Source organism: Aquila chrysaetos, chromosome 7, assembly GCF_900496995.4.
Source record: "Aquila chrysaetos chrysaetos chromosome 7, bAquChr1.4, whole genome shotgun sequence".
Taxonomy (NCBI): Eukaryota; Metazoa; Chordata; class Aves; order Accipitriformes; family Accipitridae; genus Aquila; species Aquila chrysaetos.
The window spans coordinates 20,058,622-20,085,495 of NC_044010.1; positions in this window are offsets into that span (position 1 = coordinate 20,058,622).

Sequence of the window (26,874 nt, forward strand, 5' to 3'; positions counted from 1 at the left end):
GAAAGAAAATAGTGCACATTTTCTTATTCTTCTCTTCTTACCTGTACCTTTGTACATACCCAGAACTTCTTACAGAAATCCCACCCAGAATACAACTGTGAAAGTAAATGAATTATATAATGGAATTCTGATCACAAAAAGCAATGGTCTATATTAAGTCACTTTTATCAAAGAGCTTTCCCAGTTTAAATCCCATGTCATCACATCCCTTTTGAAAGGCAGAAAAGAGGCATTGAGCATTGAGTTCAGCGGATGGAAATAGGCTTTTCAGTGGGTGCTACATGGAAACCCAGTTACTGACTGATATAATACCCAGCAATCACCTGGGAGGCAGATGCAAGGTTTTGCAGAATACTTGTGGTATTCTAATCATAGAATCATTTAGGTTGGAAAAGACCTTCAAGATCATCGAGTCCAACCATCATCCATGCCCACTAAACCATGTTCTGGAGTGCCTTGTCTACACGCTTCTTGAATACCTCCAGGGATGGTGACTCAACCACTTCCCTGGGCAGCCTATTCCAGTGTCTGACAGCCCTTTCAGTAAAGAAATTTTTCCTAATATCCAACCTAAACCTCCCTTGCTGCAACTTGAGGCCATTTCCTCTCATCCTATATCCAGCCACCTGACAGAAGAGACCAGCACCCACCTCACTACAAACCCCTTTCAGGTAGTTGTAGAGAGCTATAAGGTCTCCCCTCAGCCTCCTTTTCTCCAGACTAAACAGCTCCAATTCCCTCAGCCGCTCCTCATAAGACACATGCTCCAGGCTCCTCACCAACTTGCTTGCTGTTCTCTGAACACGCTCCAGCACCTCAATGTCTTTCCTGTAGTGAGGGGCCCTGAACACAGTACTCGAGGTGCAGCCTCACCAGTGCCGAGTACAGGGGAACAATCACCTCCCTGCTGCTGCTGGCCACACTATTTCTGATGTAGGCCAGGATGCCATTGGCCTTCTTGGCCGCCTGGGCACACTGCTGGCTCATATTCAGCCGGCTGTCAACCAGCACCCCCAGGTCTTTCTCTGCTGGGCAGCTTTCCAGCCACTCTTCCCCAAGCCTGCAGCACTGCATGGGGTTGCTGTGACCCAAGTGCAGGACCCGGCACTTGGCCTTGTTGAACTTCATACGATTGGCCTCAGCCCATTGATCCAGCCTGTCCAGATCTCTCTGTAGAGACTTCCTACTCTCAAGCAGATCAACCCTGCCTCCCAACTTGGTGTCATCTGCAAACTTGCTGAGGGTGAACTTAATCCCCTCGTCCAGATCGTTGATAAAGATATTAAACAGAACCAGTCCCAACACCGAGCCCTGGGGAACACCACTTGTGACCCGCCGCCAACTGGGTTTAACTCCATTCACCACAACCCTCTGGGCTCGTCCAGCCAGCCAGTTTTTCACCCAGCGAAGAATACACTTGTCCAAGCCATGAGACGCCAGCTTCTCAAGGAGTATGCCATGAGAGACAGCGTCAAAGGCCTTCCTGAAGTCCAGGCAGATAACATCCACAGCCTTTCCCTCATCCACTAGGCGGGTCACCCGGTCATAGAAGGAGATCAGGTTGACCAAGCAGGACCCGCCTTTCATAAACCCATGCTGACTGGGCCTGAGCCCCTGTTTGTCCTGGACTTGCCATGTGAGTGCTCTCAAGACGAACTGTTCCATAATCTTCCCCGGTACCAAGGTCAAGCCTGTAGTTGACCGATCCTCTCTCCAGCCCTTCTTGTAAATGGGCATCCCATTGGCAAGCCTCCAGTCCTCTGGGACCTCCCCTGTTGACCAGGACCGCTGATAGATGATGGAGAGTGGCTTGGCAAGGACCTCCGCCAGTTCCCTCAGTACTCTTGGATGGATCCCATCAGGTCCCATAGATTTGTGAGTGTCCAGATGGCGTAGTAGGTCACTATTTCCTCCTGGATTATGGGGGGTATATTCTGCTCTTTGTCCTTGCCTTCCAGCTCAGGGGTCAGAGTACCCTGAGGATAACTGGTCTCTCTATTAAAGACTGAGGCAAAGAAGGCATTAAGTACCTCAGTCTTTTCCTCATCTCTGGTGGCAACATTCCCTTCTGTATCCATTAAAGGATAGATATTCTCCCTGGGATTCTTTTTACTGTAAACATATTTGTAAAAACATTTTTTCTTGTCCCTTAAAATAGTGGCCAGATTGAGTTCTAGATGAGCTTTTGCCTTCTTACCACGTTCTAACATTGAAAAATGCTCTGAAAAAAATGACACTGCATGTATGAAATGCAAATTTTGGATTACTGAATATTAGGTCATGGACTTCATGTTACAGTTTGATCAGCGTAAAGCAATGAAAAGGAAGGTTTGCAGAATATCTGATAGATGAAATCTGATAAGTACTGTATTTTTAGATTTACGTCCATTTTTTTTTAAATGAAATTGGATAGCATTCCCTATATACTCTTATATATGTGTTTTATAGAATATAGGTTGGTGCTCAACCCTTTCTGTGTATCTTTTAGCTGTGATATGTTTTTGTGTAGAATGGTATTTGGCAAATTGGTTTTGCACAAAGCAAAATCTAGTTGTATAATGAGGAAACCGACCCGAGTTCAATCATATGTGTGCTTTCAACAAGGCTGCCTAATTTTAGCTAAATTTCAAATTATCATTTTCAGTTTTCTCAGCAAACTTCTTTTAGCCTGTAGTTTGAAGAGGGACCTTTGAAATACAAGGTGAGAAGCTGATCTTGTGGAGTAGGAAGTCTATCAAAAGGTAGGAATGAATGCTGAATATGTTTTTTTTTAAAAGGGCAAAAGACTATTTTAGAAAAATGGTATTCACAGACTGGTTATATTGTAGCTTTGTATAACTTTTGGATAAGTCATGCTATTTTATGAAATATTTTCTTGAAAAAAATCTATTTAGTTATTTTCCATCTTCACTCCTTTAAGGAAAAAAAAACAAAAGTAGGAAAATTGCATGTTTCTGTTAAACAGAAGGAAGGGTTATCCCAGAACTTTGTGCATTTATCATCTGATCATGTGCAAACCTTGTTCAGTGCAGGGATAAACAGAGTCACGTTAAATTTGCTGTGAGCTCGAGCCTCTGACAGTACTCATTTTATCAACAAAGACAAATGAAGGAGCAGAAATTGTAGCACGGCCTCTACTATTTCATCATTGTCAACCTTAAATACAATCATTCACTGCTGATAGGTTTTTCTCCTTGCTTCTCCCACTAACACTAAGCTGTCAGAATCCCTCTTGATATGGTGCAGAGCCTCAGTAGCAGTGATTAAAAAAGAAGGAATTAAATCAGCTTTTTTAATCTCCCTCTTGATAAATATCCTATTTTCAGAGAAAAAGCTCTGAAATTTTCTCTTTCCTGTTGTAGCTGCCATTCCATTAAAAAGAGGTGAAAATAAATAGTAGCATGGTTTGACATTAAGTGTGTATAGAAACCGGTGATTAGAGGCATCACACATTCTCTTAAAGGACAGTGAATATTGAAGAAGACTGGAAACTCAGTTATCAATGGATGTTTATTTTCTGTAGAGAATTCCACATGAAATACTATATAGAAAGATACACACATGTAGAAAGTGCCCAGTCCTGATTCATTTTACTGATAATGTGCTGCATTGACAGATTGATCTAACGGCACCAAGAATTACCTCAGGTGAGTAACAGCTCCTCAGCATAAAGGGTCATAATCTGACCCTAAATTCCAGTGATTGGATTCTTTTTTTTTAAAGTTCTCGTATGAAAGAACTGTTCGGGGTTTTTTAATTTGTTATTTGCTAATGGGAAAAGTCGATAGACAATCTCAAGGATAAAAAGTACACAGTTTGCCAGATCAGCCTGTATCTCAACTTCAAACTTACATGATCCAAACAGGTGTTAAATATTGCTATTTAGTTGCATAGGGAAGATTTGGTCAGGTCACGTTCAAGATAAGACAAATTAAATTAGGCAAGACAGGTTTCAAAAATACTTGTCTACCTTACCCTTGCAAAACAGGATATGACTGCCCATCAGACTGTTCATGTCTTGTATGAGTTAACTAATACAGAATCCAAGGATAATGATGTATTTGAACAAAACAACTTAGAGCATTGTAAAATACGAAAAGCACAATAAGATGAGTTTGAAAGATCTCACGCTTTGCAAATGAAAAGAAAGGGTCAAATGATCATCCATTGGCAAAGACTACATAAGGTACTATGTCCCACAAATTCTGATTAAACAATACAGAAGCATAATACTGTATAATCTAATTAGTTATCAAGAATATTTGTAAGAATTTTTCTTCACAAGCTGAAGGATGTGGTAGTAAAATAAGTACCCACAAATGTCTTTTTACTCATATTCTGTTTAACTAAGTTTAAAAATTACCAGTAGCTCTTTTAGGTCTTAATTCTTAGCAATTTTTATAAAGCCTGAACTGTTGCTTCATGCCAGGCTCCAGAAATAAGATCAAGCACAGTTCTACAGACAGGAGCACAAGAGTCCTGCCAATCTTTGCTGAACCTATTTCAAGAAAGACAACTGTAGTTACTGTAACTTTGCTGTAAGGAATTGCAGAGGTGAAGCAAATTAATGGTGACATTCACCTCCAAGCCTAGAAGGCTCATAAGGCTGCACACCTCATAAATCCTGTTAAAGCCCTATTCAGAGAGTTTAAGTAGGATTTAAGTGATGCATAGGCCCTGTGCAGGCCAAGAGCACTGGTGTGGATTTCACTTTTAATGACCTGCATGTCAATAGAGTTAGACTAGTATGAAGAGTAGAGAATCACTTAGAAGGCCCTATGACACTGTAGCACTGTGTGTTATTTAAATGTGTTATTTTGCTGTGCATCTGTATTAAAACAAACAGATTCCCGCTCCACAGGATATAACAGCTATCGAAAAAGATTTAAAGGGTAATTATAATATCAGAAGGCTCTTCAGATTTGGGATTTCATTATTAACTCAGAGAACAAACCGATTTTGAGTGTGAATAAAATTTTCATTTTTAATAGCCTTTATGGTTTTTCATCTCTTAAAAATTAATGTTGTGGCATATTTTTTGTGTGTTAGAACAACCTCTTGTTAAGCCTTCAGACCAGCAGCACCCTCATTTCAGAAAGCTGGATCCTCGCCTTCTGAAAGGACTTAGTAACTGAATTTAAATGCAAATTGTACTGATTGACATCAGCCTAGGATTTCCAGAGGTGCAATATAAGAGGAATTAAAAGATGTATATACATTCATGCAAAGCAATGTTGTTAAAGAAGCAGGAGTAGAAACAGCAGGTACCTTAGGTCATATAAACAATGAAATGAAATACATGAATTTACTAGACCCCAAAACCCAGCCTTTAGTATTTGCTGAGAATTATGTCTAATACTATGACAGCCATTACTAGAATGGGAAGATATTCTCTTAGTCTTTCTATGGTGGTTCAGCAGGCAAGCCTAGGGGAATAGTGGATGAGAGGCTGGGTGTCAAAATGAATATGGAATCAAAAATACGTCTTCTTCTGAAAAGAATAATGAAGTGTTTCAAGATGCAAGTCTATCAGGTTTCATTGAAATGTAAGGGGACAGAACTGTGTTTTCTCTTCTGGGATAGGCTGCTGAAAGTCAAGAGGGTTTTTTTCCCATTCTCATTAGTCCAGGGACTTCTCTAAAAATATGCTTATTTCTGTGGAATCATTATCCAGATGGAAATACCATCATGGTACATGGGTACATGAAACAATTTAGCTAATTGAAATATTCTGAAAATAAGGATGGTTTGTTTTATGTGCTAACTCCCAACTTGCAGTCATCTCTGCAGACTTAGCTAAGTCATTAGCATACAGTTGATAGAGTGCACATTTTCATCCGGTTTATATGTTTCTTTATGATAAAGGCAAAACCGAATATACTTGAGGGGTGAAAACTTTGCCGAATGAGCCGGTCTCAGAAGAATTGTTTGGTATTATTGTGTCTTTTGGATTATTAAACTTCACTAATTCGAGATAACTAGAGATAACTAACACTGATACTCTTTGTCTCATCTTTGTATAGCAGAAAGCAGGAAGAGATCACTGTGCGTATGGAGAGACCATTTCACTTACAGTGTTATACCCGGTTAAGAAGGATGTTGGGATACAAATTCACAGGAGGTAACCGGAGGAGGAAAGCAGTTGTCAGAATTATAGGATACTTACCCTTTGTCTGTTGGCAAAGAGGGAACAAATAAGGTGCAAAACATGTAAGCAAGTTTGTAATGAGAGAAAAAAGGACAGTAATTAGAGGTATTTCAGCACGTGAGGATAGCCAGGCTGTTTTCCTTTCAAGGAAAAAAGATGCACTATCACAGCTCTATGTTAGCATGCATTGTACATCATACACCATCACAATAAATATGTCTGACATAGCCTGATTTCAAAATATTACACATCAGCTGAAACAACTGCAAAACAAATTGGTTTTCTTTAAATGACTGTGGTGTTTAACACAGTTTTCCTCTCCGCAAATGTGATTTATAAGATTTTTTTCTATATATATTAGTCTTGTTACCTGTAAAATTGATGTGTGTCCTATGATGCTATAAATGGATAAAGAAACAGAGTTTTGTAGCACAGATATTGCAAGGAGACAACATGACAAAGAGATGAAGTGTGAGAAAAATGCAATTTTGATTTAGAAAGAGCAGTCTGACTTTATATAGCAGATGAGGAACTAGAAAGAGTACTGGGAATGTGAGATATTTCTAAACTACAAATTTACATCCATGTTTTATATCCCATAAATTTTTAGGGATTTTGACATGCCAGTGTTCGATAAGGAAGATAAATTTTCTTTGGATTGTCTGGGAATAAAAAAAGGAAATTTTATCAAAACCATAGCTTTACACAGTAAAAATAGGAATGATGTTGCATTGTGTGAGGAATAAACAAAATCCAGTTGGCTGTGTGCTTAATAAACATAACTGTTCTTCTTCCTGTCCCTGGTCACATAAAATGTCATCCATATTACATTGCCATTGATTCTGCTTCTGTGGGGTTTTTTTTCTTTTCCCCAAGGCAAAGAGCCTGCAATGTTCATGTCTATTGATCTCCTTGCTGGACACCCACAACCACAGCATGCCAGAGAAATTTTTTGATATGTAGCTCTGCTGGATGCTGAGCATCCTCGCCACCCCTGAACACCTACAGAAGGTGCTGGGAGGCTGAGACTTTCTACCGCATTTTAAACAAAAGCCACTAGGCTTTAGGCTGAAACACCTAGAGAATGCCCATACACTGTAAATGAGTGTGTTACAAAGACAATACTGCCCAACAAGGACATGAAAACAGGCAGAAATGGGACAGAAAACTACACCTTGTCTATTAAGAAAAGGTACCTTCAAGCCCTGACCTTTCCACTCTGGCTCAGCCTTTGAAATGTAGGAGACAGCATTGATTTTGCTAAGTAACAACAAAAAAGCTGTTTGAAACAGTGAGTGAAATTGTGATGATGATGATGATGATGATGATGATGATGATGATGATGATATTACAAAGTTCTCTGACAATGGCATTTCAGGTTAAAACCCTTAAACTTTATGTTGGGAACAGTAAGTGGCACAAAAAAAATTTGTGGGAAAGCATATTTTTTTTAAACAGTTTTTTCTTAAAATCCTCAATGTCTGGCATCTCCAAGTATACTTAACATCTCATCAAATACTTTCTCAAAACATTTTTCATTTGGGAGTTTTTCTGTTTGGTTTTTGAGGGTTTTTTTTTTAGCTTATTCTGGATAAAGATGTTAAACCAGTATTTCCTCGGGTTATTTCAAGTGGGTGATCTCTTTGATTTCTTGACCCAAACAACAACAAAATAAGTAAAAAATGAAAATTTCCCATCCAGATTACGTTGTTGTCCATCCGTCTTTGAGTCAAGCCCTCTGAGTCTGAGCTATGCATGCCACAAGATTCAGAGATACAGAAAGAAATGTTGCTCAAATCCCTTTTCCTGTTCTCTGAAACCCACCTCCTCTTGAGCACATGAATGCAACCACTATACCTTAGATGAAGAAAATTATCCCACAAAAAGATTACTATGCAAGTAATCTATCATCTCCCCTGTGTCCCATCAACTTCTTCATACAGGATGAGATGATGAACACATTTGCCTCAACATTAAGGGAAAAAAAATTGAGATTATGTCATCATTTTAATGTGACAGTGTTTCTGTTGAAGAGGGCATCATGCAAAAGACAAAACATAAAGCAGCAAAGAATTATACCCACAGTTATGCATAATGATAGTCCAGTTAATAGCTAAGTAAAATATTGCACATTTCCTTGTTATTTCTATGTCCAAGTCCTGCAAATCTAATTAATTTTAAATGCTATAATGTTACAGCTTGTGTGTCACTTGTGCCTTATGGCTTTCAAAGAGTTTACCAGTGCTAGAGGAGTGAACAGCAAATAAGATTTTCTTATCAAAGGAAAGTAAATATATGTGAGGTAGTATTTTCATTCCATATCCTTTCTTCTGTAAGTCAGAAACTATTCAAATACATATTAAAAACAACAGTTAAATGAGAGCTATGTAACACCACCACATTCAGTTGTTCTCTGAGAATTAAAAATATATAAAATGTTAATTGCTTGCAGCTAAAATGTCTATATTCCTGGCTCTGCATGAATGAATGCTGTTGAAAATAAGTTCTTTATTTGACCTTGGCTTCAAACAGGACTTGGCTCGCCTCACAATTTTTTTTTCATTCCAAATACATGAGTAGTTCTTTAGCTGACATAAATTGTCATAGGTTCCCCGCTGTCAATAGGTCTACAACTGTTTATAACAGCTGACCTAGACAGTGCATTGTAGAAGCCACGGAAATTTTATACTTCCTTACTCACTCTCAGTTACTGATCCCTGATTAATCTAGTTCTTAGAACTTTTCCAGCATGATTTTTTTAAATGCAATTATCCAGCAGGAACATTAAAAGAATTTTAAGGAAAAAAAATCTAAGTGTAAGGGAAAGGGGCACTTTTGTCTCCATTGAGATACTATTTGGTTTGTTGGAATATGCCTGTTTTCCTGGAGAGGATCTTCAGGGATTATTTTCCTTAGGTCAGTGCAGAGGTTATCTTCACCTCCCAGTCATGAGCAGCAAGAAGAAAAGGGTGGCGGTAGAAGGGAGGGGAAAGGAAACTTGCAAGAAGAGGCAGGAGAAGAGGGTCGTGAAACTGAGCTGACAGGTTAGTCAGGAAGGGAGATCTGATGGCAAATAGTGGGAAGAGAGGGGCCATATAAGGAGTCAGAAACAGAATTGTTGTGTGATATAATAAGTTGTTATAAAAGGGACTGGAAGTAAGGACAAGGGACTCCAGAAGGTATGGATGGAGTAAAATCAGAAGGCTTCTTGGAAGATAGATAGATCAATAGTAGTAGTCGTTTAAGAGGAGTGAGAAGGATTAAAAAATATTATTCAAAGAACAGAGAGGGGAAAAAAGAGGAAAATATTGCAGTTATTTGTACATTTATGCAATGGGAGTTTTTTGCAAGAACATTTTCAGATGCCGTTTTACTTTCCATCTGCATTATTCCACTTCCACTGGGAAACATTTGAATTTCATGTCCTTGGCATTCTGGTTTCTGTGTTTGCAAAACTAGAAAAGTAACATTGTTTGGACTGGTAAAATTTCTTGAGCATAACGGAAAAGAAAAGTTAACTTCACAGTAAATCTCTTCAAAGCAAGACAATTTAGCATATTAATTCCTAATATTTGTTATTCCTAATGATTCTTATTATGTGGAATTATTTGTGCCTGCTTTATTTATTGCACCAGGAAATGTTTCAGCTTAAAGGAGAGCAGCACTCTCTTCAAATGACTCTAGCTTTTACCTAATGATCCAATAAGTTAGTGATTGTTTGATGTGTACATATTGTGTTTCAGGTCTCAGTGGGAAGTTGCCAAGACTTCTATTGAGTGGTAATATTTTCCTCTTGCTGGTTTTGGATTTCTCTGAGGATCAGCAGTTAACATGGGGTTTTCTGTTACAATTAGATTAAAGTGCCAGAGATTTGTTTTTCCTTCATTCAATTTTTTTAATTGGGTCATTCCTTAAAAGGTTATCTTAATATAGTAAATGCACTACCTCTATGAATGAGGCATGTTAAATGATACATGGATTTTTGCTATTAGGGCTCTGTACAAAAGAATTCTAATATAAAATTTACATGCTGGCAGAAGTAATGATAAACACTAAGTTACAGAACAAACTAAGACCTTCTTCACAAGCGCTAGGCTTGCTTGTAAACAATACAAAAAATCACAGAAATATAAAGAAAATCCTTAATCTTTTAAACGCAGTGGCCTGGTCTCTAGCAGCTATAAACTGGCCTGTGCCCATTTTGGTAAGCAGTATTATGTCAGCTTCTACTAGTTAAAGATCTATCCTAGTGGGCTGTGCAAATGATCACTTCGGTTTTAGTTTTCATTGATACCACTTCAATCTGTGAACCACTGTAATAGACAGCAAGAAAATTTTGATTGGTATATTCTTATACTATAGTGACAGATTTTTAATGATTTGAGTGGGTGGTTGTGACTTGCTTGGGTTTTTTGAAAAAAGGTTACTGAAACATTGCAAATCTTTCTGGCTTAGCCTGAGTTGTAATTTGTTATTAGTTTGTTTGTTCGCAGATCCTCTTCAGGGTTCAAGTTTTCTCTCCCTGATAATATAAAGAAATAACTGTAGTCTGGTGAAATAAACGCTCAGCCTTTAAAAGCAACATGTATTATGCCCTAGTTATATCGTATCGTCCTTTTTGGAAATGAAGCCTAAAAAACCTGCTGTAACTCCCCAGGTAGTTCAGAGCACTTGGTTGTCAAAAAGGTAAAAACTTCACAGAATAAAATACATCTCTGAGCACCTCGTTTCTAGTGAAACATGATGTTATCATTAAAAAAAAAGCCTAATGATAGATTTTGGTTTTAATGCGCTTTCACCTCCCTTTATATGGTTGTCTATAGCATTAAAAAATACTCAAGAGAGAAACTGCAAAACAGACAATATTTAAAACTTTGTCTTGTAACATACCTTTAATAACACCACTGAGTGGGCTAGCAATTCACACACTCCTTTGCTTTGACACATGTAGTCATGTGTCTTAAAACCTAGGTGCTAGGTGAAAATTTCAGCCTTCTACTGAGTGGAAATGTAAGGGATATTGAAAGCTATTGAGATCTCTTATTTTAAAGTTTGGTCTCTTGTCTTGGATTTTTTTCATAGGGTTTGATTTTTGCCTTTCTTATTCAAACCATGCAGTATTTGTAAATAATGTCATGAGTAACTTGCAGAGAGACACTGTGGTGGGTTGACCCTGGCTGGACACCAGGTGCCCACCAAAGCCGTTCTATCACTCTCCCCTCCTCAGCTGGACAGGAAGAGAAAATATAACAAAGGGCTTGTGTGTCGGGATAAGGACGGGAGAGATCACTCACCACTTACTGTCACGGGCAAAACAGACTCAGCTTGGGGAAAATTAACTCAATTTATTACAAATCAACCAGAGTAGGGTAATGTGAAATAAAACCAAATCTCAGAACACCTTCCCTCCACCCCTCCCTTCTTCCCAGGCACAACTTCACTCCCAGATTCTCTACCTACCCCCCAGAGCAGCACAGGGGGACAAGGAATGGGGTTTACAGTCAGTTCATCACATGTTATTTCTGCCGCTTCTTCCTCCTCAGGGGCAGGACTCATCACACTCTTCCCCTGCTCCAGTGTGGGGTCCCTCCCATGGGAGACAGTCCTCCACGAACTTCTCCAATGTGGGTCCTTCCCACGGGCTGCAATTCTTCACAAACTGCTCCAGTGTGGGTCCCCCACAGGGTCACAAGTCCTGCCAGAAAACCTGCTCCGTGGGCTCCTCTCTCCACAGATCCGCAGGTCCTGCCAGGAGCCTGCTCCAGCATGGGCTTCCCACAGGGTCACAGCCTCCTTCGGGCACCCACCTGCTCCAGCGTGGGGTCCTCCCCGGGCTGCAGGTGGATATCTGCTCCACCGTGGACCTCCATGGGCTGCAGGGGGACAGCCTGCCTCACCATGGTCTTCCCCACGGGCTGCAGGGGAATCTCTGCTCTGGCACATGGAGCACCTCCTCCCCCTCCTTCTTCACTGACCTTGGTGCCTGCAGCATTGTTTCTCTTGCATGTTCTCACTCCTCTCTCCGGCTGCCATTTCTCTCTGTCCCGCAACTTTTTTTCCTTCTTAAAAATGTTATCACAGAGGTGTTACCACTATCGCTGATTGGCTCGGCCTTGGCCAGCAGCGGGTCCATCTTAAAGCCGGCTGGTATTGGCTCTATCGGACACAGGGGAAGCTTCCAGCAGCTTCTTACAGAAGCTACCCCTGTAACCCCCCCGCCCCGCTACCAAAACCTTGCCACACAAAGCCAATACAGACACATAGAAACAATGATTTTTTACCAAGCAAAATTTTCATTAGTGAGAAAAAGAGTGGCACAGTTAAGACTAAAAATCTGAAAAAGATATATTTTTCATTTCTATGCTAGTACAGGAATACTTTCTGCTGTTTGTTTAATAATGAATTGATTAGATCAGCCTTAAATGCACGTCTTCTCTAAGCACTTCCAATTCTGAAGATTAGAAAAATTGTTGGCAGTCTTGACAGAAAGTGGAAACATGCAGAGTAGAAACATCACTCACTCATCATCTGTGTGAGGTGACCTATTAAAGCATTCTACCCGTCTATTTAGCATACCAAAATTAAAGAGTCAAGCTATTTAATTAGTTAATGTTGCTATTAATTGTGTAGCAAGCCTTGATAGTGTATTACATACTGTATAAAGATGCAAAGGAAAGACACAATTCCTTCCTTAAGAGCACACAGTCTTAACTGAGTCACACAGACTCCACCAGTACATGTGGGCAGTCCCAAAAGAAGGTCCACCTTAACAGCAGTCTGGGAATTTCATTTGTTTTACTTATGTAGTGGGTGTTCTGGTGACAAAGAATTTGCAAGAGTACCTGGGGATGATTGATCATGTTGAAACCTGGATATGTAACCTTACAAGGTTGGATGAGACTTGCGTTAGAGCTGATATGCAAAGGTGTCTGAAGGGAGGAGAGAAGCAAAGGAGAATTTTCTCTCTATTAGACAGAATCCATTAGAAATTCACAGCTTCTAGACTAAACTATGACCCATATCGCTTGTTTTTATGTGACTATTTACATAAAGGAGCCAGGAGGCTCTCCTTTCTGTAGGACAGGACAGGAATATTTGAAGCTTCTAACTGATTTTACTTCAATGTATTCTTGCACAGCAACTACAGTTGTTTCCTGTGATTGCCAGAGAGCTACTCCATGGATACTTTCCGTAGTGCGTGCCAGAAATTAGAGTTTAACATAGTGATATTTTTCTAACTGGTCTTCCCTGAGAAGATTTCTTGTAAACACAATGTATATGTATATTTGCAGAGAAGACATTTCAGCCACATGCATACCCAAATTAAAAAAAAAATCTACACCTATTTCTGGAAACAAGAAAAATGAAGCCTTTTGAATTTCACTAAAGAATCATCAGAATTCTTAAGCATAGACTCTTAGTTCCAATAAATCATATGCCCACAGTATGGTTATTAACATTATTCACAATGGCAGAAGTTCTGGCCTTTGTAATACAAAAGTGTATATTGAAGTAAAAAAATCTGAAATGCTAGAATGCCATACATTAAAATCTGTGTAAAAGTCACCCTTCGTATTTTATAAAGTTCTTTTTAGCCTAAATGTTGTAAGTGACAATAGACCATTTAATTTTTTATTATATTGGTCCTTCTGTATCACCTTCAGAATCATGTATCAGCAAGTAAGCAAAGTATAGTGAGTGGTAGTATTTGAGATTTGTGTTAATTCAGATTACAGTATGGAAAAAATGACAAATGGCCTCTAACTAAAAGGGAGCTGAGAGAATGTTGGATTCAAAATAAACAATCCAGACATCGGTACATGGCCAAACTGCCTGTAATATATTACTAACTTCTACATTTGCTGCAGAGACAGCAGATCAGTAGTTAAAGGAAGCTATTTAAGTACTAGATACACTAATTAGAGGAAGCAACATTCTTTAATACTGATGAAGAACCAAGGGCCTGAAACACCGCTTGGTTTTAACTGGTCTGTTTAAATCATAGTAAGCAGACGTGGAGCTAAGGAAACTATTGTGTTAATTTAGGTCTCAGCCATACTAATGGTTGTTTCCCCTTATAGCACCAAGTGGTAACAGACCAGCAGGAGGTCACAGTAAGGTTTGATGCATGACGGAGAGTACTACAGGATTTATGACTGTTACCAAGTGAAAATAATAACATAGCCTTTATTTACTGGAATTATGTCTGGGATTCTTAATTCTGAGCATAAAGTTGAGACCTGGAAAAAAGAGCTTTCAACAAAGAAAAGGAGAAGGTAACTACACTGCAGAGAATATGGAAGTTTCTTTAAAAATCCAAGTCACTCGAGACTTTCTAGTTCATAAAGGAAAATTGGTGAGGTACTGTGACAGGAAGAGAATCTGGAGAAGCAGGTTAGCTCTTTTTACCACCATTATCATTTCTCAGTAGTGAAGTCTAGAAAGGAAACGTCTCTTTTGTCATGAAAAGCCAAGATCGTCTTTTCAAAGATGCTAATTTTTCCTCAGTGTACTATATGAAAGTCATCAGCCTCATTTTAAAAGCTCAGTAACCTGGATGTGGGATCACAGATTTCTGTACACAGGGGACAGACAGAGGGCTCAGTGACATTCTTCTCCAATAAGCTGTTCAGCATCTGATTGTAAATGTAAAGGTTTGATTTTGATGGTGAGTCAGCTCTTCCTTGGGCTAACAAGGGGCAGGGGTCCCCCAAATAAATGAAAAAAACTTGATAATTTAAGTAAGGTGAGATGCACAGAGACCATAAAGAATTAATTAGGAACCTTCAGTGTTAAGAAATACTGCTCCATGGCATGCTTGAGCCAGCCACCTCAGGTTCAGAGCAGAAATCAAAATATTCTTTACCAATTTCCTCATAACTCCCAGCTCTCAATCCAGTAATACTAATTTCATTATACCAGGTAGTTTCCCCTACTGTGAACCCCTCAGACATCCTAGCTTTCCACGTTGTCCTGGTCTCTACCAAGCAACTTCATTTCTCTCACCTCCACTTCCTGTATTCTCCCCAGTGTCTACAACTCTATCATCATCCACTACTTCCCCAGGTGTTTAAAATGAGGTTACACAATGTTAACACACAAAGTAATTTGCTTGGTCCTTGGCTGTCCAGTTAGCCATCATTTGTTCTACCTTGCTTTCTGATCCAGAATAATTATGTAGAGAACTAAATGTGTAATTCTGTTCTAGGAATTTCCAGGGAGATGTATTAAACTGCGTCATGAAGAGGACCTGGTCTCTAGACCACCCCTTTAGCCAGTGGTTACACATCCTTCCAACAAATTGTAAATGTGTGATGGGTTCTGTGGAAAATGCAACATACAAATTTAAATATGAAATTAAAGCCTAATAATGCATGTGCAGGAGGAGGGCGAATTAAAGCTATACTGATATGTCGTAACTTTTCACTCTTTGACTCTTAGCATACAGTTTTGCTGGTCCCATTCATGTTAGCTTAATCGAATAAATATTCCACATCTTCCTTTATAAATCTTTTTTTTTTTTTTTTTGTGAATTTTTAGATACTTTTTTCTATGTCTGGCAAATATTTAGAAAAAGAAGTAAATCCTAACAATCTCATTCATTATTGTACATTTTTTCTGCCTTATATCACAGCAAAGTTATGTCACAAGAGAATACTCTGAAAATAAACATCTAAAAGGCTTATATCTAAAGCACAAAATACCTTTTGAAAAATTCTGTAACTTGATTTTATTTCTGATTTAAGACATGTGAGTACCTTCTTTTCCCAACAGTGAAAACTCTTCTCTGTGGAGAAAAGAAATGAAGACCAAATCAAACACTCAATCTTTTTAGTTTGCACAGCATGTTGCACTTCATGCAGAAGGATCCACTTGAAATTCAAAATAGCACTTCATAGTTAATCACCTTCCATACTGCACAGGGTGTGCTACCCTGTGCTAACATTTGTGCTTATCTAAGGAGCTGTTATATACACGGGAAAGAAGAATTATTTGACGCTTATTAATACAAACTAATACCCATGTGTGTCACACAAGACTACAGCCAAATAAAAAGCTCCTAGCATTTAGGATCATGTTCTGCCTACAGGGACACCAAATTCCTACTAATGCGTGAGTGTTGCTGAAGACAGAACTTGGTCCCCCATTTCACAGAACTTCTGCTGACTGGCAACGTACAAAAATGTGGACATGTTGAACTACGTGCAGCTAGATTGATGTATTTAAGATAGTCTTAATAGACATGAGTGAGAGGAAAATTAGACTAAACACAATGAAGAGATAGAGCTGTTGCTTAATTTTATTGATGTAGTCATCGTATTGGATCAAGTAACTGAAAAGGTCAAAGTCCATCTTCAAAGGGAAGCCCTAATGGATACTATGGATCCCCTGATGAAAATTAATTTGGACTAGGTTTGTGAAGTAAGTATTGCCTGAACATACTAAGGGACAGGCTCTGACAGACACCATTATATGATATGCATTTGAAAAAAATCTGATAAATTCATAACAATTATCCATATACTTTTGTGCATAATATTAGATTCTGTAAATAGGAACACATTGATACATTTCTTTGCCAGTGGAAGATTGTTTTATGTGCAGTGCTTAATAGTATTTAATCCAATCTAGGTTAGAAGTCCAAGTGGTGAAATAATAGATAATTCTGCCTCTTCAAATATCTGGGCATTGTCCAAAATGTCTACTGGGGCTTTGTTAAGTTCCTTTCAATGTCTAGTTTTCAGTAATTCAACAGATGAATTGCATTTTTTCATGTCCTTATTAAAAGGTTGGAGGAAAGTATCCCTTTTATACTGTGCCTTATTGAAAGGCAAATATTATCTTGCTTTTCCTACAGAAATCGCATCTGTACTCTTTGGGATTATTGTTAAGTCATTACAGATAAGAGCATTTTTTAATGTACTATACTCTCTATTTTATACTTTCTAATAGAAAATTCAAATGCTCATTCCTTATCAAAAGTGTCATTCATAACATTTATATTTAATTTTTATGCCAATTAATTCTATTCTTCTGAAAGTTTTTAATATATGCAGTAATAATTTTGAGTCTTGGTGCAATCATTCTAAGCATAAAGAAAAAAGAACTTTAGCTAAGTTTTCCATACATCTGTACATCTCCTTCTTCCTCGCTGTGTATGTTGCAGGTCCTGGGTGGATTCAAGGTGATAAGCCCTTGAGAAAATCATAATGGGATTATCTTGCAGAGAGGTGGTAGAATAAATAAGATTATCCATAACAAGCTTAGCTACTGATGAGTTCAAGCTGTGCTGATACAGAAAGTCCTGACACAATTGTAAGGTAACAACAGAAAAAGTACATGTATGCAAAGGAGAGAATACTGCTTGAACTGTGAAACCTTCCATGATTAATGCAAACTCACCTACAGCCTTTTACATACAAGCTTTACTGCATTTTCCACACTTCTTTCACAGGCTATTCCAGGGCAGGCTTTAAGCCTCCTTATGCATATCAAAATCAATACTATTTACAGTGTGATCATTTTTAGCTAAATTTACTTTTTTTGATTGACTTTAAGAGTGTTGCAACATTTCTTTGAGTCTGGAGTTAGCCCTGATCTGTGTTTATGAATTTATGATTTTGATAATTATTTTTATATTATCATGTAGGTCATTAGAATAGACCAGAGTATGTAGGCTGTCCTCCTAGACCATGAAGACACCTACTAAATGTCATCCACTCTCATGTTACATCAGGGACAGATAACAGTATGTTTAATTTGTTTGCATTTTTTATGTAACATCCATTTTGACTATTTCTTGCTTTAATCTGTCTTTGACTCCAACAGTTCACACGCCTATTGCTCTTCTTTTCTCTTAATTACTCCAACTCCACTGAAATTAGTGGAAAAATTGTTGCTATGAAAGATAATCTAATCTGCAGAATTTACTTAATTTAGCCTTTTAGATAAAAAGGAACATATGTAACTGTTCTCTCCCATATACCGTTGTCAAGTAACAAGAAATTTTATTATGATTAGTTTTCTAATAGTACTGATGTGAAAAAAACAGCATATACAGAAAAGTTTCCTAAGTAGCAAAATGAAGTGTACAATTTCAATATGAAAAAAAAAAATTCTAAGCCAAGGTTTTCAAATACTGATAACAGGCCCAACCTGCAACACCTTGATTTCCAGAAACTTGGTTTACAGGTTTTTTAAGACTGTTGGTTATTTTGTCATGTCGTAGTGTAGAAACTCAGGGGCAGGAGGCATTTTTGACTAAAGAATCCAGTTTCAGATAATCAGTTTAGAGCCTGAGAAAATCCTCCAGGTCATGATAAAATACGTTTTTTCTAAATGTTATCTAAGGTGAGAGATGTTTTCTGAGACGTCGTTGTCTTGGGCTATCCACTGCCTTGTGCCAAGGGAAGAAAATATTTTAATTAAAAGAAACAGTGGCTTTAAGCCTCAGTTGTGAGGAGATAACTGACATCAGATATATGTTTATTATTAATATAAAACAGGTAAAATGCATACCTTTTCTAACTCTGTAGTTGAGGTGTCTGAAGTAAATACCTGTGAAGAAAGTACAACATGCAGGTAAGAAAAAAAGGATACATGAAATAAATTGATCAATTGTTCTGTAGAATTTATTTCTTAAAAAAAAAAAAAGTAAGTATAAAGAAGTCAACTTCTATCTGGACAGAAAGAAGAGAATCTCATGATACAGCATTACAGGGTTTATGTCCTAGAGCTTTATCCTGTTATAAAATAGCAGAGGAAATGTCTAAACTTTACAGGTAGCTCATCACAGGTTGTTATATATTGCAAAGCTGTGCTTAGCATAAAGCTAGAATTTTGTCATTGATGCTGCATAATTTAAATAGGGATCATTTTGATTTCAGGCATCTGGAAGCCAGAACTCTTAAGCAGTCCTAATAACAGGATGTAACAACCATATTATTCCAGTAGTAAAAAGAAGGGGTTTTTTATAGATTACTTTTTTTTATTTTCTGTAGTGTTTGTTTTTATTAGCAAGTCTCTAATCTGCATATATTAAAAAGTACTGATCCTACGGAGTTTTGCATAACTATGAAATTAAATTCACAATGTTATGTTTCTTTCTTAAACCAAAGCTAGGTTGTTTGTTTTGTTTTCTTTTGTTTTTCTTTTTCTCAGTAAAGAACGGCATATGAATTCCTCCAGCAGTCAACATATACATAGGGCAAACCTCTGTTGTTATTGCTTTTTTCTGTCCATTTGAATTTCTCTCTTCCAATCACATGAAAAATTAACTCTTTTTATGAATAATATTATTTTAAGACAAAATTATTGCAGAAGGGAAGGAAGTATAGATGAGCATTCCTTTTTTTGCTATATTGCCATGTGAACCAGGAATTGACACAATTCTTTTTGCTTCTAAAGTGGTAAGTAAAAGCCTTTAAACAGTTTATAGTAGAAAATATATTCACACATGTATATGTTCTTTTTTTCAGTTGTTTAAAAAGGTACACTGGAAGCGGTATGACACAGTGATATCTTTGCAGTTAATTTTAGGTGAGTGAGGTCAGAGTCTGACTCTTGTTCAAAGGAACTAACAAGTTGCTGTTAGTAGACCACTACAGAGCCTTTGGACATTGAATGCCTGTTCATTAGTGTCTGCAGAGAAATATGTGGCCATATAGACAATCGGCATCCATGGTGAGGTTACATAGCTGCCACCTGGTACTCTAATGAGATGGAAAGCAATTAAAAATAATTACCACTGCAAACTCATTAAAATTCTGTAGGTTTGTTCAACTCTGACCCCTTATAATTGCTGCAGAACATTTTAGTGTATCTCAAAAATTACAGTGAAACTCAATAATATTTTAAATCAGGAATTGAGACAGAGTATGAACCGCAAAGGTTCATTTCAAGGATGATACTTAATAGCTACAAAACATTATGGTATGGTATTAAGAATGTTAGCATTTTGATATTATTGGAGTGTCAGGGATTTCATCATCTAACCAAATTTGAAAGTCTTTCTGTGTATTTTTAGACATGCATGTACATACACACACACATTTTTGGCTTGAGTGCTTTGAAAAGTAAAACTATCAGGACGATTGTAAGTTTTCAAGGCAATATAACAGACAATATAATGGAAATGTTAAAAAAGGGAGAAAAAGCATATAATTTGCCATGCAATGGTTTCCATAGAGTTATTCACCAGTGGCGTCACAAGAGAATTCACAGCGCTCTGTGGCATCTGTGGGAGGCCTCTGATTTCAGTGACAATGGGAAAAGAATGGTCTTTCCAGGTATGACCCTGCTTCTAAGCAGCTAAGCAGTAACTGAAGCCATTTACATGGCAGGAACTCTTAGAGATTGCTGCACCTCATTTAGGGGATCAACTTTAGGCCCTTTGCAAATAATGCACTGGTAAATTCATAAGGCTGTTACTGATAGGACTCTAAAAAGGCCATTCACTCTAGCACATAAAGACATTACAGGGTCCCACTTCTAGCAGCCGTAGTCAACCCCATACCCTTTGTTAAGTTAAACTTCCTGGTCTGAAAAAGATCTCCAAGCCTAGAGTAATGAAGTTGTGTGACATTAACAAGATCTCAGAAACATGGAAATGAATTATTTATTTGACTTTTCTGTATTCTTGTTCCAAAAATTTTAGCTGGACAGGAAATAAAGAGAATACAGTATACTTTCTTCAATATATATATATACACCATAGCCTGCATATAGTCTGAGCCAGAAGTGAGAATCTAGCTTATAGATAAAACCTTGTAATATTTGCACAGATGCAGTTTTGAAAACAAGAGTCATTTATGAAGACTTTAAAAAAAAAAAACCCAACAAATTCCTCTCCACAGTTAACAATGAAATCACCTTGAATAATGAAAACATTTTGGTGCTGTACAGTAAACTGAAGTTTTGTGGCACCTTCTGGGAGGCACCTCACTCCTGAGATACCACTTTCCAGAGACCTGTCAGTGTCTGGCAGGATAAGAAACATTTGTGCAAGGGAGGCAAAGAACATCAGAGAGATTGGAGGGGCAGGAATGGGAGGTTTGCCAATGTTAAAGAGAGAGGAGGCTGCCCTCCAGGATGGCCTTGACTGCAGTCTAGGTACACGCTTCTTTCATCCCCTTACACAAGATGTTGAACTTCTGGCCTTCGGTTTTCTAAAGATAAAATGCAGATGCAGTAATAACCAACTGGAATGTGAGATGAACTGAAAAAGCTGCAGGTACAGGTCACATAATTTATCCTCTATTCTGGTAGAGTTACACTACGGTAAAGCTGCTCCTGGTATGGTCATAACCGAGGCAGCTAAGACTGGATGGGGTACAGGATTCTGTACAAGAAATTTCAGGTTTTACTGACATTCAGTCTAGCTACATATTTTTATTTCACATTATCTGAGAAATACTATACAGCTTTGTGAAGAAATGCTGTATCTTAAACCAGAAGTGTAATAGGCCAATATTCAACAGCAGAATTTTTCAGATTTTAATTCCTCGTTGTGTTAGTCGTAATTTTCTTTTACATCTGTTTTCTCATACGAAATAAATGAAGTCAAAGCATGTGCCAGGGGATTGATAATTTTTCGTAAAGGCTCTAATCTAATTTTCTTCCCATTTCAGACTCAATTATTAATGATGGCACTATACTTTTGTTTTTCTTTTCCTTAGAAATGTGTTAGTCTCCATATTAGCAGAGACAAGTCATCATACTGTGAAAGCATGCTGTCATTTATCATTACAGAGAACAATAGTTACATACCATAACAACTGTGTGTTTTGCTGTTGGGTTATTGGCATCAGGTATGTAATCATATGCTATGCGGTGGCAGCCAGGAAGACAATACAACACATCAGCAAGAGAATGAAAATGGTCTTCAGCAATAGGTACAAATTCAAAGAGTGAAATACTACTTTCTGTGCGCCTTTTCTATTTATATTCAAAATGTTGCAGCACAATGACAATAGTTGAACACAGTTTCAGTGGTCTAATGAATTAGATTTTTCCTTGGCTCTGTTGAAAATACTACATTCAGCAGTTTCAGCAATGGCAGGCCCATCTCATTAAATTAAGTGCCTTAGCCACCAGTGCCAACAACACTTCATAAGGCTTATGTACTAAAGTTTTGTGATACTGCTAATCTGGCATGTGTCCCAAAGAGATGATCATATGCATTTTAGAGAACTACTATCAGCTGCAATAAATACTTGAGCGTCACCAAATGTAGACAGCAGGTTTCTGCATTGAAGTGAGGGAAGATGAAAGAAGTGACGAGTTTTCTGATTTGTCCCTAGAATATTTTTAAACATCTATCCAAGAGAATTGTTCAATTTATACAGGACCACATTTCATTGCTTTTATTCATCTTAAAACAAAGTCACATTGGTTTAAGTGGTATTTCTCTTGCAGCAAAGTGCTATTCCCTGTTACTACAAAGGGAAGAATCCATCTTTATATTATCGCCAGTATAAATATATTTGCAAATGTAGACCCAAACCTATTTCACAAATATTCTTCCAGCTTGCAAGCAGAAAACTAAGTAAATATTGCAAATTCCCTGACTACTTCAACTTGCAGTGTGTTTTAACTGTGCAAGCTTTGCATGTCTCCTGCACTAGCTAGGTGACTTTTAATTGAAAAGGAAAGCTTACAGGCATCTGTCATTCAGTTAAGGGGGTGTAAGTGCAGCAGGTGTAAGCATACCACATCTCTGAATGAAGGAGTGATTGTACATTTTAATGGCTGAAATTCCTCAACTTCCCACGTGTGTCATTACCGTTTTTAAAATACAAGCGTTACATGTTTAACAGTATGATCGTCTGTATTTTGGGTTTGCAAAGGATTTCTTTTTACACTACAAGTCAAAAGAGTAATTTGCAGTTAATTCAGCAAGAAATGTGCAGGCATCCTCAGGGTTTCATGTTGCTTCTCCCCAGTGTGGAGAAGGAGCCTGTCGCAAAGACCTGCACAGTGAGGGGCAGCAGAGCCGCGTCTGGTTTGGCAGGAGGTTACCCTCGAACATTGCCAGAGCTGCCTGCTGACACCCCGCGCTGTGCTGCTGGCGGGGGCAAAGCACCACCTGGGCTCTCCAGCCCAGCGCTGGCTGCGAAGGAGCCGCCACGGGCCTGGCGCGTGCCAGCGGCTGGCTGCTGGGGCTGTTTTGTTTCCCCGCATAGGCTTCCTTTTCTGTTTCTTCCACCCCATCGCGCTCTCTGGCGGTTCTGGCGTTTATTTACCTGTTAATCCCCATGGAATGGCTTCTCTGCGCAGCCGGTTCCAGAAGCTTCTGGGGCTTCTGTCAGCTGCCTCCCGATTGGCTGGCTGGTGACTGTTAGCTGCCTTATGACTGGCAGGTTCTGGAACATGGGGGGGGCTGCCCCCACCCACTTAAGGGCCTCCTGCAGGGGCCCAGGCTCAGTGCAGCCTGGGGAGGGGAGCGGGGCAGGGTGTCTGGGGTAGGGCGGCCCCTGCTGGGGGAGCAGGGGCCTCAAAGGGGCCTCAAAGCTCTGCCTCCCTCTCTCCCTCTGTGCAGGACTCCTGAGACAGTGTGGTGCCATGGCAACCTGCTGTAGGCCTCAGACCTCAGGGAGCCTGAGACACCTCCCCCAAACAGGGTCTGGTGGGACGATGTGGCTGTACTGTATCCTTTGCGTACTGTATCCTTTTTATAAGTACTCACTTAATGTCCCTTTTGGCTGTTCACGATGCTGTTAGTGCTGACTGGTGATCAGGTGCAAATGCTGTATGCTGGTTGTTAAGCTCCAATAACACACACTAATGAAAAATGATTAAATAATGATTATAATAAAGAACAAAATTTATTATGAATTAAATTATAATTCATTAAATTACAATTTGCTTAATGAATTAAATACTGGTAAAACAATGAATTAAATAAACATAAGTGATAATAAAATAATGATAAAATACATGATGATTAAATAACTACTCATAACTACAACAACATGGTTGAGTTTTGCCAACATAAACTCAGATGTACAAACCAGGGTACCGAAGGGGAGGGTTTGTCCCTGTTGTCCACCCCCTTACCGCAACAGTTGTTGCTTCCCGCAAAAACTTCCCATAACAGCACCGTTGGGGTTTACAGGTGCAAGGCCATGAGAAGAACAGTATAAAAATAACGTCATTAGAAAACTAAAAAAGTATTGCAGAGGCTTTGGGAAATACTGCCTCAGCAGCTTCAGAGAAAGGTTATAGTAATGCTAAGTGTTGGCTATTTGCATCTCAGGTACCCAAATAACAGTGCAGAACAAGTACTAGAGGCAGCAAATGGGGAGAGAGAATTTCTGGAAGAACAGGTCAGGGATATTAATGGAAACGATGGCTGTATAGACCATGCTGTAGTAGGGGCTCAAGCTCCTGAGGGGCGTGGGGAAGGCAAAAGCAGAGTACAGACCCTGGGGTTCAGGTGTGCAGGCTTCCTCCTCATACCAGAGGTGGGGGAAGTCTGCATTCCAGGAGAATGATACGTGTTACACCTCCAGATAAAAATGGAAGAACGATTCGAGGACCTACTGACCTGTCAGCTCTACTTCAGTTGCTGGGAAAATGAGGAAACAAATCTTCTTGGAAGCCATTTCTGGAAACATGAGTGAGAACAAGGTGAGCAACAATGCTCAGTATGAATTCATTAAGGTTAAATGATGCTAACCAATCTGATTGGCTTTGCTCATAAATAAGTTAATTCTTCAAGAAAGTAAGAGTAGGGGTAAATAAGTTAATTCTTCAAGACAATTCCTGTGCTAAAACAAAGCAAGGCTCTGGCTAGCCGGGTTCAAGAGGGCTCAGGCTGGTGAGCTGCAGTAAAAGAGGTCTCTAAGCGGGCCCTGGCTGGGCAGTCAGGGTGAAAGAGGCCTCTTGGATGGGGCTCTGGCTGGCCAACAGGGGTCCAAGAGGGCTTTAAGTAGGCTTGGGCTGGCCGGCTAGGGTCTAAGAGGGCTCTGAGTAGGGTCTGGCTGGCTGGTTGAGGAAGGAGGGCTCTGGCTGGGTAGCTGGGGTCCAGGTGGGCTCTAAGTAGGCTCTGGCTGGCCAGTTGGGGTCTAAGAGGCCTCTGAGTAGGTACTGGCTGGCCAGCTGGGGTCCAAGAGGGCTATAAGTAGGCTCTGGCTGCCCTGATGGGGAAGTAGGGCTTTGGCTGGCAGGCTGGGGTCAAAGAGGGCTCTATGTAGGCTCTGGCTGGCTGGCTAGGGAAGTAGATCTGTGGCTGGCCAGTTGGTGTCAAACAGAGCTTTAAGTAGGCTCTGGCTCACTGGCCAGGGTCCAAGAGGGCTCTGAGTAGGCCCCGGCTGGCTGGCTAGGGAAGTAGGGCTCTGGGTGGCTGGCTTGGTTCAAAGAGGGGTCAAAGTAGGCTGTGGTTGTCTAGCTAGGTTCACTAAGGCTGTGGTTGTCTGGCCAGTGGAAATAAGACTCTCTCTGGAGAATTAAGAATTCTTAATTGAATTAAGAATGTGGGGAATTAAGGCCCTGGCTGGTTGGCTGGAGTAAAAAAGTTGTTGCTGGCTGGCTGGTGAAATAAGGCTCTGACTGACCAGTTGTGGGGAGAGCCCCTGGCTGGTGGCAGAGGCTGTTGTAACCAGTGCACTAGAATATTTTCAGGAAAGGAAACACATGTTTCTTTGGCATAGATGCAGGGTCAGATCATCTCACTTGATATGTGCTGATCTATGCCACATGTAAATGATGATTTTTTGTTGTTTTTTAAGCAAAATCCTAGATCAATTCTGAATATCACAAGATTTTAAAGCCTAAAGGAAATAAATATGACACTTGTGAATGTCCCACGGATGGGCATGACTGTCTCGCGTACAAGTTTTAAATTGTGAAGACACTAAATTTGCAACTTGACAGTGTTCCTTAAAAGTGAACAGGACTTTACTTGTATAGAACATCACAAAATTTTTTAGAAACTGGACCAAGGACCTACAGATTAAGAATGATATTGGTTTTGATGGTTCTTGAAACATTTTATACAGCTTAATTGAAGATATAGGGAACTATAACCTCAAGCCTAATAAGGTCACTTTGCATGGGTGGAAAAGGATAGCTTCCATTTTGTATTTTATGAGAAAACAAATCTGTATTATAACAGGCCTGATGGGGAAATGAGCTGATTGACCCTGAGTCCCCACTGACTTCTGTGAGAGTTAAAGGCGGTGGTCCTTCTCTTGAACCTGACATTCAAAACTTTACTGGCAAAAAAAACATTAAGTAAAACAGTAAAAATAGCTGCAAAATGAGTCTTGTGTATTGCAGAAAGCTGTGCTATTTAGTATGATGAAACAACACTGAAAAGATCTTACCTCTATTATCCTGCTTTAGGATTTATCAAAACAGGTACTCAAAATTAAGTATTGCTAAGGCAACACCAAATTTTCAGTAGTAAAAAGAGAAATCTTGGAGGCACATCTATTAGGCTTTAAGTCTCATAATTTTACTCTTCAAAAAACATAAGCAGATACACTGCTTGTTTCACCAACAGACATGCTACTGGTTAAATCCAGGAATAGCCCAGGAAGCACCATGTAAAAGCCTCCATTTCTCTGTAAGTGAACATAAGTCTTTGGTCTGCCATAACTCAGAATATACAAATGTGAGCACTCACAGCAAAGAACCTGTTAACGGGCTTGAATTTCACCACACAATTTTGCTAGGCATACAGGGGAGACTGTGAGATTTGTTTTCTTTCTCCTTAGCTACTC